Source organism: Somniosus microcephalus, chromosome 10 (assembly GCF_052327205.1).
Source record: "Somniosus microcephalus isolate GS21.2 chromosome 10, FLI_Smic_1.0, whole genome shotgun sequence".
In the NCBI taxonomy this organism is placed as follows: Eukaryota; Metazoa; Chordata; class Chondrichthyes; order Squaliformes; family Somniosidae; genus Somniosus; species Somniosus microcephalus.
Window position 1 is genome coordinate 122,170,550 of NC_140996.1, and position 15,423 is coordinate 122,185,972.

A 15,423-nucleotide genomic window follows, 5' to 3' on the forward strand; every position below is an offset into this window, starting at 1 on the left:
GTTGAGCAGAAAGACCCTTTCAGTCCTGCTAGCCAGCCCTGAAGTTCCAAAAATACAATCCTGTCCTGTTAAGATGATTCAAGCCTCAGGATTTCTATGAGCGATTTTTGGTCAGGGTGGGAAGTGTAATGTCCGTGTGTAATTGAGACACGGACTGCAGAGGTTGGTTATAACAGGTGTTTACTGAATGGAGACAAAACTGGAACTACTATACAAAGTTACTACACAGGCTTATATACCGGGGTGGTCACTACTGGTACTGCAGTATACAGGGGCTGCAGAATATAGTTCCTTCTTCAAGGTACATACACTACAATTCCTCCCCTTTTAGCTAAACAGTACATAACATTCGATTAATAATTAAATAACATATTTACAATTACAGTTGCTATATACATTAGCTGAAGTTAATCAATTATAAATTCAGTCTTTGAGGAGGCTTCCTGATTCTGTCCAGATAACGCCTCTTTGGGGTATCAGGTTCTTCTGGCAAAGTTGATTCAGGATCAACGTCGTTGTTTGGTTCGTCTGCTTCCAATATCACCGATTCTGAGGTAGATGCAATTGGTACTTCGGTTTCATCACCAGGTGTATAGGATCGTGGTGTAGATTTGACGTTTTCCAGTGTAAGAATTCGCAATAATTTACAGTTCTGAAGATTCATTTTTTTGATTAAAGTATTCCTGGGCGATGTGCTTTTAAATTTCCAGGGATAAAAATGGCTGACACCACATGGCCGAAGACAAAGGACAATGCTTTGTTTACAAAGCAATTGAATGCTATTAGCATTTGTTTGTATATCGAGTGGATACATCTAAACTGCAGAAGAGACTTTTGCAGCTTGAATGGGAAACGTTTAGGATTTGAATGGATTTAAAATCACCCAGCGCTGGACAATAGAGCAGTTGTATCTCCCTTTTGTTTCAGCCCAGGGAGCTCTGAAAATCACATTAACTTAGTCTAACCACTTTGAGTTAGCCTATCACAGCTTCCTCTTGTGTATTGGACCCTTTTGGGTGGGGTATTTTGCACACAGCCCTTGCAAGGCAGAACGGCAGGGGCTCGCCAGGTATAAAAATAAGGGCTGAGAAGCCAGCCCTCTCTCTTGACTTCCTGGGACCATATGTGAGCCTCTCTCTCTCTCTCTCTCTCTCTTACTTCGCTGGACCACAGGTGAGCCGAGTGTTCTGACTCCTCAGCATAGCAACCTAGTTAAGGAGTTTGGGGGATGGTGATTGAAGGGAATTGCTAAGATTGTTTAAATAACATTGTAGCCATTGTATCCCTCGTTTTCGCCGTCTGCAACCCCTGTTATATAGTTTTACTGTAATTACTGTGTTCGTGTGGGATAGTTTGATATTTTGAATATAGTTTCTTTTAGTTAATAAAACTTGATGTTTTTCTCTCATCCAAACTACGTGTCTGTTTTAATATCAATAATTATAAGCCCTGCAGTCAGAACTGGAAGGTGGGGTAGCGATTCAAAACCGCTGTTTTAAAATTGGTTTTATTTTAAAATTGGTCTGAGTGCAGGCAAAGGCTGCAAGACCAGGAAAATTACTTTAAACCAGTTTAAAGAAGCCCCAAACCCTTACAATGGCGACCGCGGCAGGACTGCAGGCCGTTTTTGATATGATAAGTGGTCTGGATCTAGAGAAAGCATCAGTTATTGTCTTTCTTGCTTTCAGTCTGTGGGCAGCCCTGCGGAAGGTAGTGGCAGTGTGTAAGCTGACCTATCGGTGTATAGGTGGCTGGGCTAGGAAGGGTGAGATGGGAGAGCAGGAGGAGTTTAAAGAGGCCAAGAATCGGGAGTCCCAGCTTGAAAAATGCCAGGCGGAGGTAGAACGCCTCAGAGAGGTGTATGAGGCCAGAGCTAGTGGTATGAGGGTGCGGGAAGAGAATGCACGCCTCACACTAGAGGTCACGAAATGCCAGGCATTTATAGAGCGCCTTGTGCAGGAAGTCACAGAGGCGAGGGACAGAGAGATGAGGCTACAAGAGGAGAATGCACACCTCACCCAAGAAGCTAGCGAGAGAGAGAGCCATGCGAGAAACGAGATAGAATTCCTAAAGTACCAAATCACTGCGGCCAGGGAAAATGAGATGAGACTGCGGGAAGAGAATGTCAGGTTTGGTGAAGCAGATCATGGCCCCTGTAGGGCAGAGATAGAAAGCCTTAACATGGCTTTAAAGGCATCAAAGGGAATGATTTGCATGATCAGCCCGAAGGCAGGTCAGCCGGATTTTACTGGCAGCCCAAGTAGAACCATCCCACAGGCAGCACCCAGGACAGTGCTGGATTGGGAATTAGAGACCCCAAGACCACAGCCCACAGCTCCGAGTCTTGAGGAGCTCTGGCAGCGAGGAGGGGTGGACAATGGGGTGGTAGAAGATCACCAGCAGGTCCCGCTAGGCAGGCGGGGACCAGGACCAGTGTACCCCCTCCAACAACGGAGGTACGGTCCGCCCGTGAGGAGTGAGCCTGAGAATTGGAATCCTCAGCCCACAGCATGTTCGAGTTCACAGGCAAGCACTGTGGCTTGTGTGGGGGGAGGAGCCATTCATATTCAGAGTAAGCTGTTTAAGCCAGGGAACAGGAAAGGAGAGTTCTGGGACCCCTGTAGAGCAGGTCCAGTGGCAGAAATCCGGGACAAGGGAGGCACACGGGATAGATTTGGCCCCAGACGAAAGGCAGGTCCAAAATTCCCCAGTTAAAGCCACCTGGGTGAGGGAACATGAGTTTGCTGTCCATGCAAGTTCAAGTTCACAGCCTACCAAAACAGGAACTGTGACTTGTTTCCAGGGAAAAGCAGACAAACCCAGAGAGAGACTTGTACCGGCAGGCTGCCAGGTATATTATACAGTGCGGGCTATTTGGACATGGGGGAGAAGGTTCCCAGCCAGCTGGGGCTGTGACCCAAGCTCAGGGTCCGCCAGCCAAAGTTTCCCCAATAGAGACACCCCTCAGAAGGTCTCAGCAGGTGCCCCAGCCTAAGAAAGCATGGTCACCCACTTTACAGTGGAGTAGGGCGGACTCCCGAGCCGGGGAGAAGCCAGAGAACAGGGGTCCCCACTCAACAGCCATAAGCTGCGAGGGACCAGAGACAGGAGGCAGTCCAGCTTCGCTGCAGCCAGCAGCAATCTGTGACAGTGCCAGAGATTAGACTGGCCATCCAGAGACAGGCGGCATTTGTATTATAGCTATGTGTGTGAATAATTTTTTAAGGTGGATTTTAAGTTTTGTTGATTTAACTAGTTTCAAGTTAAAGTGCAAAGAGTTTAAGTTTACATGTGTGCCGAATGTTTGTGTTTTGGTCCGAGGTCAAGGGACCCGACCATGTCTCCACCTAAGGCAGCAGGTCAGTGAGACCTGGCTGCATGTCCTGTTAAGTTTTGCAGGAGATTGGAAAATGAAGCAGCCATGTTTGCCCAGCCCGAGCTGGATATCGAATGAAGATACGGAATGTTGGGGATCACCTCGCCACTGGACGAATCCAGGAGACCCCGCAGCGGTCTTCGGGAAAAACCGGACAGAGTCCGGAGGAACTTGCCTACTCCTCCTATGGGGAGGAGATGGCCCCAGCTGGGTGGGGCACGGCCCCCAACCCAGCACTATCCTGACCGAAGTTCACTTGCGGGAGACCTCGCTGTTGAGGAGTCACGATGGGGAAGCGCGGGTGCCTTGTGATAGGGACGCGTACCCCGGGGGTGGGTGGTGATGGCCCGGGAAGATTGTATAGAGGAGGGGGGAGACCCAAGAGTCGCGTGGGTGCGGTCGGGGGAGGGAGGAACTCACCCGGGGGCCCACGGGCAAAGAGGATAAGTATGGCTGGGAAGGATGAGTGGGTGGCCGGATCAGTGTGGGGCCAGGGAGAGCTGTCACACAGGCACCCATCATTTTCTGCAGCCAGTCGAGGGAAGACGGGAGGGGGAGGGACCGGGAGTCATGAGATCCCATACTCCCCGGTCTCGGCCTGTGCCAAGGTAATTTTAAACGTGAGGGGTACCCCGCCTCCACAAAGGGACAAGGGAACAGTTCGGGGCTGGCGGAATAGGCTGGTCGGTAAATCCATTCTGCCTGTTTTAAAGTTTAAGCTGATCAAAGGGGGGTGGAAGGTACTTTTACTGCCCGAGTGGGAGGAGCAATACCCACTCGAATTTCGCGACCCATCATCGGCACGTGATGATCGGGGTTCATTTAAGCATGTTGTTTAATGATTTTTTGTATTTTGTGTTGCAGCCCCAAGTTGAGCAGAGGCGTCGGATCCTCTCCGTGCTTGGGACCAGTTTGTGACAACTCCAAGTTGAGCAGAGGCGTAGGACCCTCTCCGTGCTTGCGATAATTTTTGAGTACATTGTGTAACTAAGATTGCAACATTTTGTAATAACTTATGATGTAAAAAAAAGGTGATTGTAAATTTGGTTTACACTGCATAATTTTACAAGCGTGTAGGGGTATGAGACCCCTTATTGAAAACTGAACTATCTGTAAGATGCCTACCATACCATGGTTTTTTTTTCTTGAATTTAAGGGGAATAGACGGGACGGGGATCAGTGGCAGATAGCTATTAGGTAAATACAGGGGATGGTTGTTTGTGGGGGGTCAGAAATCATTGCTCATTTCTTCAGGAGGATACTACAAGCAAGCTGGAAGTATCCAAGGGCGGACTGTAAGAATTCGCAATAATTTACAGTTCTGAAGATTCATTTTTTTGACTAAAGTATCCCTGGGTGATGTGCTATTAAATTTCCAGGGATAAAAATGGCTGACACCACATGGCCGAAGACAAAGGACAATGCTTTGTTTACATAGCAATTGAATGCTATTAGCATTTGTTTGTATATCGAGTGGATACATCTAAACTGCAGAAGAGACTTTTGCACCTTGAATGGGAAACGTTTAGGATTTGAATGGATTTTAAATCACCCAGTACTGGACAATAGAGCAGTTGTATCTCCCTTTTGTTTCAGCCCAGGGAGCTCCGAAAATCACATTAACTCAGTCTAACCACTTTGAGTTAGCCTATCACAGCTTTCTCTTGTGTATTGGACCCTTTTGGGTGGGGAATTTTGCACACAGCCCTTGCAAGGCAGAATGGCAGGGGCTCACCAGGTATAAAAATAAGGGCTGAGAAGCCAGCTCTCTCTCTTGACTTCCTGGGACCATAGGTGAGCCTCTTTCTCTCTCTCTCTCTCTTACTTCGCTGGACCACAGGTGAGCCGAGTGTTCTGACTCCTCAGCATAGCAACCTAGTTAAGGAGTTTGGGGGATGGTGATTTAAGGGAATTGCTAAGATTGTTTAAATAACATTGTAGCCATTGTATCCCTCGTTTTCGCCGTCTGCAACCCCTGTTATATAGTTTTACTGTAATTACTGTGTTCGTGTGGGATAGTTTGATATTTTGATTATAGTTTCTTTTAGTTAATAAAACTTGATGTTTTTCTCTCATCCAAACTACGTGTCTGTTTTAATATCAATAATTATAAGCCCTGCAGTCAGAACTGGAAGGTGGGGTAGCGATTCAAAACAGCTGTTTTAAAATTGGTTTTATTTTAAAATTGGTCTGAGTGCAGGCAAAGGCTGCAAGACCAGGAAAATTACTTTAAACCAGTTTAAAGAAGCCCCAAAACCTTACACCAGTGACTCTAGAATCTGGTCAGCATGGCGTCTTACAATGCTCTCTCCAACGTCCACGGTATACATTAGAGGTCCTTGCCGTGTGCAGATCGTTCCTGGCTGCCATTTCTCTGTGCGGTAGTCCCGGGCCAAAACTGGTTGACCTATCTTGAAACTCCTGGTTGGCCTTTCATTCATATTCTGAAACTGCCTGTTCTCCACATCTCTTCTGATGTTTGGCTTAACCAAATCCAAGCGGCATCTTAGTCTTCAATTGAAGAACATCATGGCTGGAGTTTGGTTGGTAACTGCATGTGTCGCATTCCGGTAGGCAAACAAGAAGTTATCCACCTTGTGTTGTAGGGGTATGTCTTCATTACACATTGCCTTGATAGCCTTCTTGAATGTTTGAACGAACCTCTCAGCCAATCCATTGGTGGCTGGATGATATGGGGTGGATGTGTAATGCTTAACACCATTGTTCTTTAAGAACCTCCAGAACTCTTCAGACACAACTGTGGTCCATTGTCGGAGCAAATCTGTTCAGGCAGCCCATTTCTGGCGAATATGGTTCGTAAGACTGTGATAGTTTTTTCTGTGGTGGTTGAGGACATTTTTATTGCCTCTGGCCACTTTGAATGTGCATCCACCACAATTAAAAACATCGAGTCCATAAATGGACCAGCAAAATCAATGTGTACCCTTTTCCATGGAGATGAGGGCCACTCCCATGGATGTAGAGGGGCTTGTGGTGGGGCGTTTTGGACCTTCTGGCATCCTGTACAGCTCTTGGTCATCTCTTCGATTTCTCTATCGATTCCCGGCCACCACACAAATGCTCTGACTAAGTTCTTCATTTTTACCCCTCCCAGATGGCCCTCAGGGAGCTCATTGAGCACTCTATCCTTCAATTTGGGTGGAATTACTACTCTGGATCCACACATCAAGGTTCCTCGGCACACTGACAGCTGTTCTCTTCTTGGCGAGAAAGCTGGCAACAGTGGTTCGCCATGTGCTGGCCATCCCTTCACCGTTAAATCATAGACCCTGGAGAGTGTCGGGTCATTTCGTGTTTCCTTTTCTATGTTTGCATTCGTCACAGGTAGACGTTCGACTATGGTCGAGTGGAATATCGCCACAGGATCCACTGCAGGTGCTTCTTCCACCATCGGCAATGGTAGGCGCGACAATCCATCAGCATTCCCATGCTGTTTAGTTCCTTTGTACTCTATGTCATATTGGTGTGCCCCTAGGAAAAGGGACCACCTCTGTAGCCGTTGTGCTGTCATTATCGGGATGCCCTTCTTAGGGTTGAAAATGGAGACAAGAGGTTGATGATCAGTTAGTAGAGTAAATTTCTGTCCGTGCAGGTAGTGATTGAACTTCTTCACCCCCCACACCAGGCTGAGGGCCTCTCTGTCAATCTGGGCGTAGTTACGCTCGGCTGAAGTTAACGAGCGTGACGCAAAAGCTATCAGCCTCTCTGAACCATCAAGGAATTTATGTGACAGTACCGCTCCAACGCCGTAGGGAGACGCATCACACGCCAGTCTTATCGGTAGTGATGGGTTGTAGTGAGCCAATACTTCTCTTGATGTGATCAGGTCGTTACTCTTCTGAAAGGCCCACTTACATTCATCGCTCCATTTCCATGCTACTCCAGTTTGTAGCAGGGCGTTCAGTGGGTGCAGAATTGTGGACAAATTCGGCAAAAACTTATGATAGTAATTCACCAATCCGAGGAATGACCTCAGTTGCGACACATTTTCAGGCGCTGGAGCCTTAACTACCGCTTCAATTTTGTCAGGGGACTTATGTAACCCCTCTTCATCAATCATGTGGCCACAATACGGTATTCGTTTCTTAAAAAACTCGCACTTGGGGCGATTGGCTCGTAGCCCATGTTCTCTTAGTCTAGTGAGCACCTTGCTCTAGGTTGGCAAGGTGTTCACTGTCATTTTCACCTGTCACTAGGATGTCATCCAAGTAACACTGCGCCCCCGGAATCCCTTGCAGGACTTGTTCCATCGCTCTTTGCCATATAGACGGAGCTGATACTATTCCGAATACCAGTCGATTATACTGGTAAAGGCCTTTGTGAGTCTTTATCGTGAGATATTTGATATACCTATCAATTCGTCCAATAAAAAGCGACGAGTTAGGAACGTAACTAAAGGTTTTTATTGACTAAATAACAGAGCCCACCCTCGTGGGTGATCGGGTCCAACAAGGAGGAATACCAGCCAGTCGACTACCTTTATACCTGGGCAGGTAGGTGGAGCCATGGGCGGAGTCGGAGGTGGTCAGCCCAGGTATAACAGCGCGACAAGAGGCGACCTCGTATCGTGATACAACAGTGATAACGGTGATAACAATACAACAGTGATAACTATAGTGTAACGATAAAAGTGGTTTACCACATTCACCCCTTGTTTAGATTTGAGTCCGGCGGGGTGAAGTGTACTACCAGTTCTGGTATGTCAGTCTGTCCGGAGGCCTCGTAAGCCTCTCCGATCGTCGCAGCGGCGGTGCTGCATTATCCGGTGTTAGTGCTGGTGTCTGCGTGGTCGGCGAAGGCTCGTGGGGTTCCGGCATGCCGTCTACCTGGGCTGGAATTGGGGGGGTGGTGGGGGGGGGTAAAGGTGGTGTCTCCGGAGTGCCCGAGGGTGCGAGGTCTCGTAAGGAGACAGTGTCCTCCCGCCCGTCTGGGTAAGCCACGTAGGCGTACTGGGGGTTGGCGTGCAGGAGGTTCACCCTCTCGACCAGGGGGTCTGTTTTATGGGCCCTCACGTGCTTTCGCAGCAAGACGGGCCCCGGAGAGGTCAGCCAGGTTGGTAGAGTGGTTCCCGTAGTCGACTTCCTGGGGAAAACAAACATTCGTTCATGGGGGGTGGCGTTAACGGCAGTGCAAAGTAGTGACCGGATGGAGTGCAGCGCTGTCGGGAGGACTTCCTGCCAGCGGGAGGTTGGGAGGCCCTTAGACTTTAAGGCTAAGAGGACGGCCTTCCATACCGTCGCGTTCTCTCTTTCCACCTGGCCGTTCCCTCGGGGGTTGTAGCTGGTGGTCCTACTTGCTGCAATACCTCTCGCTAGTAGGAACTGACGGAGTTCCTCGCTCATGAAAGAGGAGCCCCGGTCACTATGTATATAGTTTGGGAACCCGAACAAGGCGAAGAGGTCGTTCAGGCATTTAATGACCGTGGTACTGGTCATGTCTGGGCAGGGGAAGGCAAAGGGGAAACGGGAGTACTCATCAACAATGTTGAGGAAGTACACATTACGGTCAGAGGACGGGAGGGGCCCCTTAAAGTCGATGCTCAGGCGCTCGAAGGGGCGGGTGGCCTTGATCAGGCTTGCTCTGTCCGGCCTAAAGAAGTGCGGTTTGCACTCGGCACAGGTCTGGCAGTTCCTGGTTATGGTCCTGACCTCCTCGATGGAGTAGGGCAGGTTGCGGGCCTTAATGAAGTGGTAAAGTCTGGTGACCCCGGGGTGGCAGAGGTCGTTGTGGAGGGTCTGAAGTCTATCACTTTGCGCGCTGGTGCATGTAATTCGTGACAGAGCATCGGGGGGTTCGTTCAGCTTACCTGGCCGGTACAAGATATCATAATCGTAGGTGGAGAGCTCGATTCTCCACCTCAAGATCTTGTCATTCTTGATTTTGCCCCTCAGCTTGTTATTAAACATAAAAGCGACCGAACGTTGGTCGGTAAGGAGGGTAAATCGTTTGCCTGCCAGGTAGTGCCTCCAGCGTCGTACCGCCTCCACAATCGCCTGGGCCTCCTTCTCGACCGACGAGTGTCGGATCTCAGGGCCCTGTAGGGTCCTTGAGAAGAAGGCCACCGGTCTCCCCTCCTGGTTAAGGGTGGCGGCTAGGGCGAAGTCGGATGCATCGCTCTCGACTTGGAAGGGGATGGACTCATCCACTGCGTGCATAGTGGCCTTGGCAATGTCTCCCTTAATGAGGGAGAAGGCTGCGCACGCTTCCTCCGTAAGGGGAAAGATGTGGACTTCATGAGGGGTCTGGCTTTGTCCGCATAATTGGGCACCCATTGGGCATAGTAGGCGAAGAGCCCCAGGGTTCTCTTAAGTGCCTTAGGGCAGTAGGGGAGGGGTAGCTCCATGAGGGGGCGCATTCTTTCGGGGTCGGGGCCGATGAGTCCGTTCTCTACTACACAGCCAAGGATGGCAAGGCGCGAGGTGTTAAACACACATTTCTCCTTATTGTAGGTGAGGTTCAGCCGTTGGGCTGTACGGAGGAATTTCTCCAGATTCACGTCGTGGTCCTGCCGGTCGCGGCCGCAGATGGTGACGTTATCTAGGTAGGGGAATGTGGCCTGCAGTCCGTTCTGGTCAACCATCCGGTCCATCTCCCTTTGGAAGACCGAGACCCCGTTGGTGACACCGAAGGGGACCCTAAGGAAGTGGTATAGGCGCCCATTCGCCTCGAAGGCGGTGTACTGGCGGTCCTCGGGGTGGATAGGGAGTTGGTGGTAGGCCGACTTAAGGTCGATGGTCGAGAATACGCGGTATTGTGCAATCTGATTGACCATGTCAGATATGCGGGGAAGGGGGTATGCGTCCAGCTGGGTGTACCTGTTTATGGTCTGGCTGTAGTCGATGACCAGGCGATTTTTATCGCCGGTCTTAACGACCACGACCTGGGCACGCCAGGGGCTGTTGCTCCCCTCGATGATGCCCTCCTTCAGGAGACGCTGCACCTCAGAGCTAATGAAAGCTCTGTCCCCAGCGCTGTACCGCCTGCTCTTGGTAGCGACGGGTTTGCAGTCAGGGGTGAGGTTAGCGAACAGGGAAGGTGGCGGCACCTTGAGGGTGGATAGGCTGCAGGTGTTACGCGGTGGGCGGTTTAACCTTCGCTGGTTGTCGACTGTGAGTGGGGGGAGGGGTCCACCGTATGCTAGGGTTACACTTTGGAGGTGGGATTGGAAGTCCAGCCCTAGTAGGACGGCAGCGCAGAGCTGGGGGAGGACGAGGAGTTTAAAGTTTTTATACTCTGTACCCTTAACCGACAAGGTCACAGCACAGTAGCCGCTAATGTCCATGGCGTGGGACCTCGATGCCATCGAGATTCGGTTGCGCGTTGGCAGGACAGGGAGGGAGTAGTGGCTCACCGTGTCTGGGTGGATGAAGCTCTCCGTGCTTCCGCTGTCGAACAGGCAGGTCGTGGCGTGGCCGTTTACTTTGATGTCCATCATCGACTTGGACAGGTGGTGTGGGCGGGCTTGATCCAGAGTGACGGAGGCTAGTGTGTAGGTAAGCGAGTCGTTGTCGTCTGCGGGCGAGGCGGTCGTCGGGTCCGGGGGCCCGGTGGCAGTCGGGCGTGGTGGGTAAAATGGCGTCTCCCACGAGGTAGGACAAAATGGCGGAGAAGATGGCTGCCCCCAGAACTCACATGAGGCACTATTGGGGTCGGTTGCCTTGATCAAAGATGGCCGCCCCCATGACTCACGTGTGGGGATACTGGCCTCAGTTGCCGTGAAAGAAGATGGCCGCCCCCACAGTTCGTATGAGGCACTGCTGGCCTCTGAAGATCTGCTCCTGCAGGCCTTAGAGAAGTGGCCTTTCTTCCTGCAGGTTGCACAGGTAGAGTTCCTGGCTGGGCAGCGTGACCTCGGGTGCTTCTCCTGGCCGCAAAAGAAGCAGCCGGCGGCCCGATCGCGGGTGCCCGATGTCGGAGCCGGTACCGGGGGTGGCGGGCCCGGTCGGGTCCGGGACGCCGACGCTGAGGTAGGTCCCGGGGGCGGCGCTGCGAAGGGTATTGCGGTAGGGGTCGGGCCCGAGTCCCAGGGTCGCGAGCAGTACCTGGAAAACGCCTCCTGGTCCTGATGGGCCACCTCCAGGGAGAGAGCGAGGGCTTCAGCTTTGTCCAGGTCGAGGTCTTTAGCTTCAAGCAGTCTTTGCCGTGAGTAGTCGGACCGTAGGCCTTTCACAAAGGCATCGCGGATATTATCTTCCGTATTTTCAACAGCCGTCACCGCTTTAAAGTCACAGTTCCTGCCGAGTGCTCTTAGCGCCCATAAAAATTCAGCTACAGACTCTCCTGGCTGTTGCGGGCGGGATCTTAGGAGGTGCCTGGTGTACATGTAATTTACCGGGCTGCGGTACTGCTGTTTCAGTAGGTTGATAGCGGCCTCGTATGTAGTCGTATCCTGGATGAGTGCGTATACTCTCGGGCTCGCTTGGGCGTTCAGAAGTCTTAGTTTGGATCTCTGCGGGGCGCCGGATTCTTCCAGGTAGGATTCGAAGCAGTCCAGCCAGTGTTTGAAGTTGAGGGCTGAGTTTGCTGCCTGTGGGTTTAGATCCAGGTACGGTGGTTTGAGGGCTTGCAGCCAAGCCGGCTGGTGTGGCTGGTGTAGCCCGGTGTCTGAAAGCTGCTGTGGCTGTGCTTCTGGGAGGGCTTCTGGCTGGCCATTGTAGACATCTTTAAAATTTAGTCAATAAAATTGATATACCTATCAATTCGTCCAATAAAAAGCGACGAGTTAGGAACGTAACTAAAGGTTTTTATTGACTAAATAACAGAGCCCACCCTCGTGGGTGATCGGGTCCAACAAGGAGGAATACCAGCCAGTCGACTACCTTTATACCTGGGCAGGTAGGTGGAGCCATGGGCGGAGTCGGAGGTGGTCAGCCCAGGTATAACAGCGCGACAAGAGGCGACCTCGTATCGTGATACAACAGTGATAACGGTGATAACAATACAACAGTGATAACTATAGTGTAACGATAAAAGTGGTTTACCACAATATTTCCTAGAGGATTCTTCAACCTCCATCTGCAAATATGCTTGCCCTAGGTCAATTTTTGTAAAACGTTTCCCTCCAGATAGTGAGGTGAAAATATCTTACTGTACTGTGTGAAGGACTGTGTTCACAGTCACCTTGAAGTCCCCACAGATGCGAACCTTCCTTGGCTCCTCAGACTTATTGTTTAATGTTTCCTTCATGACAGGAACGATGGGTGTCGCCCACTCGCTCCAGTCTACCTTAGATAACATGCCTGCATTCTCCAGATTCTCCAGCTCTGCCTCGACGGCTGGGCGAATTGCATATGGTACCGGTCTTGCTTTGAAAAACTTGAGAATTGCATTCTCTTCTATTTTTATCGAGGCGGTTACGCCTTTAAGAGTTCCCAGTCCTTGTTGAAATACCTCTTTAGCGTTAGCTAAGATTTTTGACAATCGTCCAGGTGTGACGTCGTCATCCTTTTTACCAGCCACAGTCAGTGCCTGAATGGAGTGCCAGTCTAAACTTATCTTTCTGATCCATTCACATCCCAATAGCAGTGGTCCACCATCTTGCAGTATGCACAGATACAATTTCTGTATTTCCTTGCCGTTGTATTCGACAGGCACCCTTATTTTCCCTCTGGGGTATACTTTCTGCCCCATATATGTCTTCAAGACAATGAATGTGTCTTTCAAGGGTATGTGTTAGAATAGCCGCTCGTAGTCTCGTCGATTCATGACGGTGTGGGCTGATCCTGTATCCAATTCCATTTTGACTTGGGACCGTGCTATCGTGAGTGTGACCCAAATGGTTCGGTGATCCTCTTTTGCGATTATGTTGTGTAGTTTGAGACAGCTTAGCCTCTTGTTCCCGGATTCACTATCGCTCTTCTGGTCTTCGGAACTACTGTCCGTCATCTTTTGTACTTTCCTGTACTTTTCCTTAGTAGTCTTTTTGTTGTCGTTAGTCTTCTTCCCGGACCTGCAAACTCGTGCAATGTGTCCCATCTTTCCGCATTGCCTGCATGTTTTGTCCTTGAACCAGCAGTCCTTCTGGTCATGGGTTGTTCTGCCGCAGCGATAACATTTTTCAAATCCCCGTGTCATTTCATGGGTGCCGTATTCCTGTGGCTTTTGCTGTATTTCCGCAGCTCCCCTTGCTGCTGCTTCGTACGATACTGCCACGCTGAAAGCCTTATATAGCGTCAGCTCTCTCTCTGAGAGTAACCTCTTCTGGGTTCCTTCACTCAGGAGTCCACAGACAAATTTGTCCCGTAGGGTATCTGCCAGTCCTGCTCCGAACTGGCAGTGCTTTGCTAGCTTGCGTAGTTCCGTAAGGTAATCAGCATTGCTCTCATATTTATGCTGATTTCTCTTGTGGAATTTAAATCTTTCTGCTATCAGCAGCGGTGTAGGATTTAGGTGTTCCTGTAGGATATCAACAATTTAGTTAAAACTCTTCTCCATCGGTTTGACTGGAGTGATCAGGTTCCGCAATAGGCCGTACGTTCTTGCGCCCATTAAGTTTAGTGGTACCGATGGATTTTTCTCATCGGCTACTTCATTTGCCTTGCAATATACTTCGACTCTTTCCACATACGTGGTCCAGTCTTCTATTTCATTATCGAAGGCAGTGATATTGCCAGTCTTCGGCATCTTGGAGATCTAAGATGGTGCCTCCCGCGCTTTGCCTTCTTCCCCGATTGAACAAAATGGCACCTCCCGTGCTTTTCCTTCTTCCCCGCTGGATTAAGATGGCGCCTCCCGCGCTTTCTGTCTTTTCCGCTGCTGCCAACGCTGTTGCTGATGTTTTTATGCCTTGATGGCGACGCCCTATGGTCTTCGCGCGCATCCCCCCACGCTGCTGCCAACGCCGCTCTCCGCGGCCCCCGTGGCAAACTGCAGCTCCTCGCGGCTTTCTGCGCTTCTAATTTCTTTTTCTTTTATTTTAATTACTGTTCCCGTCGTCAGAGCAGACCCTATGGGACACTTTCCTCCCTCTTCTTGGGTCTGTACGCTGCCCGGCTTCGTAGCACCGGCCGCGCCCTGTGTGCTCCACCCTCTCTCTCTCTCTCCTCTTCCCGACAACGCTGGTCGGCCCCGTTGAAAAGCCACCCGATCAAGCTCTAGCCCGCCGCAGCCCAGAAAGTATCAGTGCACTACCTGCCACCAGCCTGATTAGCTGGAACACCATAGACTGGAGAACCAAACCCAGCTCTCGACAGCCTCTCCTGCAAATCTTCGAATTCGATGAATCAGAGGGCGGTTGCCCACGGTCGACGCCTGTTTCTTCTGTTTTTTTTTCTTTTTGGATTTCTTCCTTCTGGCTTCGACCTCTAATAACTTCGCTTCAGGAATGGATCCCCGTGAGGTGGTGCAGAACTGTAGGTAAGTTCGGATCTGTTCGTCGCCAATGTAATGTCCGTGTGTAATTGAGACACGGACTGCAGAAGTTGGTTATAACAGGTGTTTACTGAATGGAGACAAAACTGGAACTACTATACAAAGTTACTAAACAGGCTTATATACAGGGGTGGTCACTACTGGTACTGCAGTATACAGGGGCTGCAGAATATAGTTCCTTCTTCAAGGTACATACACTACAGGAAGGGAGGAGAAGCTGCATGGAGCAATCACAAAGACTGGGGATGGAAAACCTTACTATAGGGGGGCGGGGTGTGCTCCCTGACAGGGGGAAGAAAGTACTTGAAAGGCAGAGGGTGTTGTTTTCAATAAGGATTTGGGATATGTGACCTTCGGACTGTTTGCCACGAGGTCCGAAGGTAGAGAAGCTCTGCTGGAAATTACATCCCAAAATGAGCACAGAAACTCAAATTCAAGTAACAAACCCTTCACAAGATGTCAGAAAGACCCACACCGAAAATGAAGAGCTTCACTTGATTTTCTACCCGAGACCATCAAGCCTCAAAACTCTTTCCCATAAATAGAGGCAAAACCTCAACTTCAATGTTACAAACGCAAACATTAGCCAGTCTGTTTTATGGATGGAGCAATTAAGATATGAAGCTGATAGAACTTACTCGCAGCTACAGGGGATG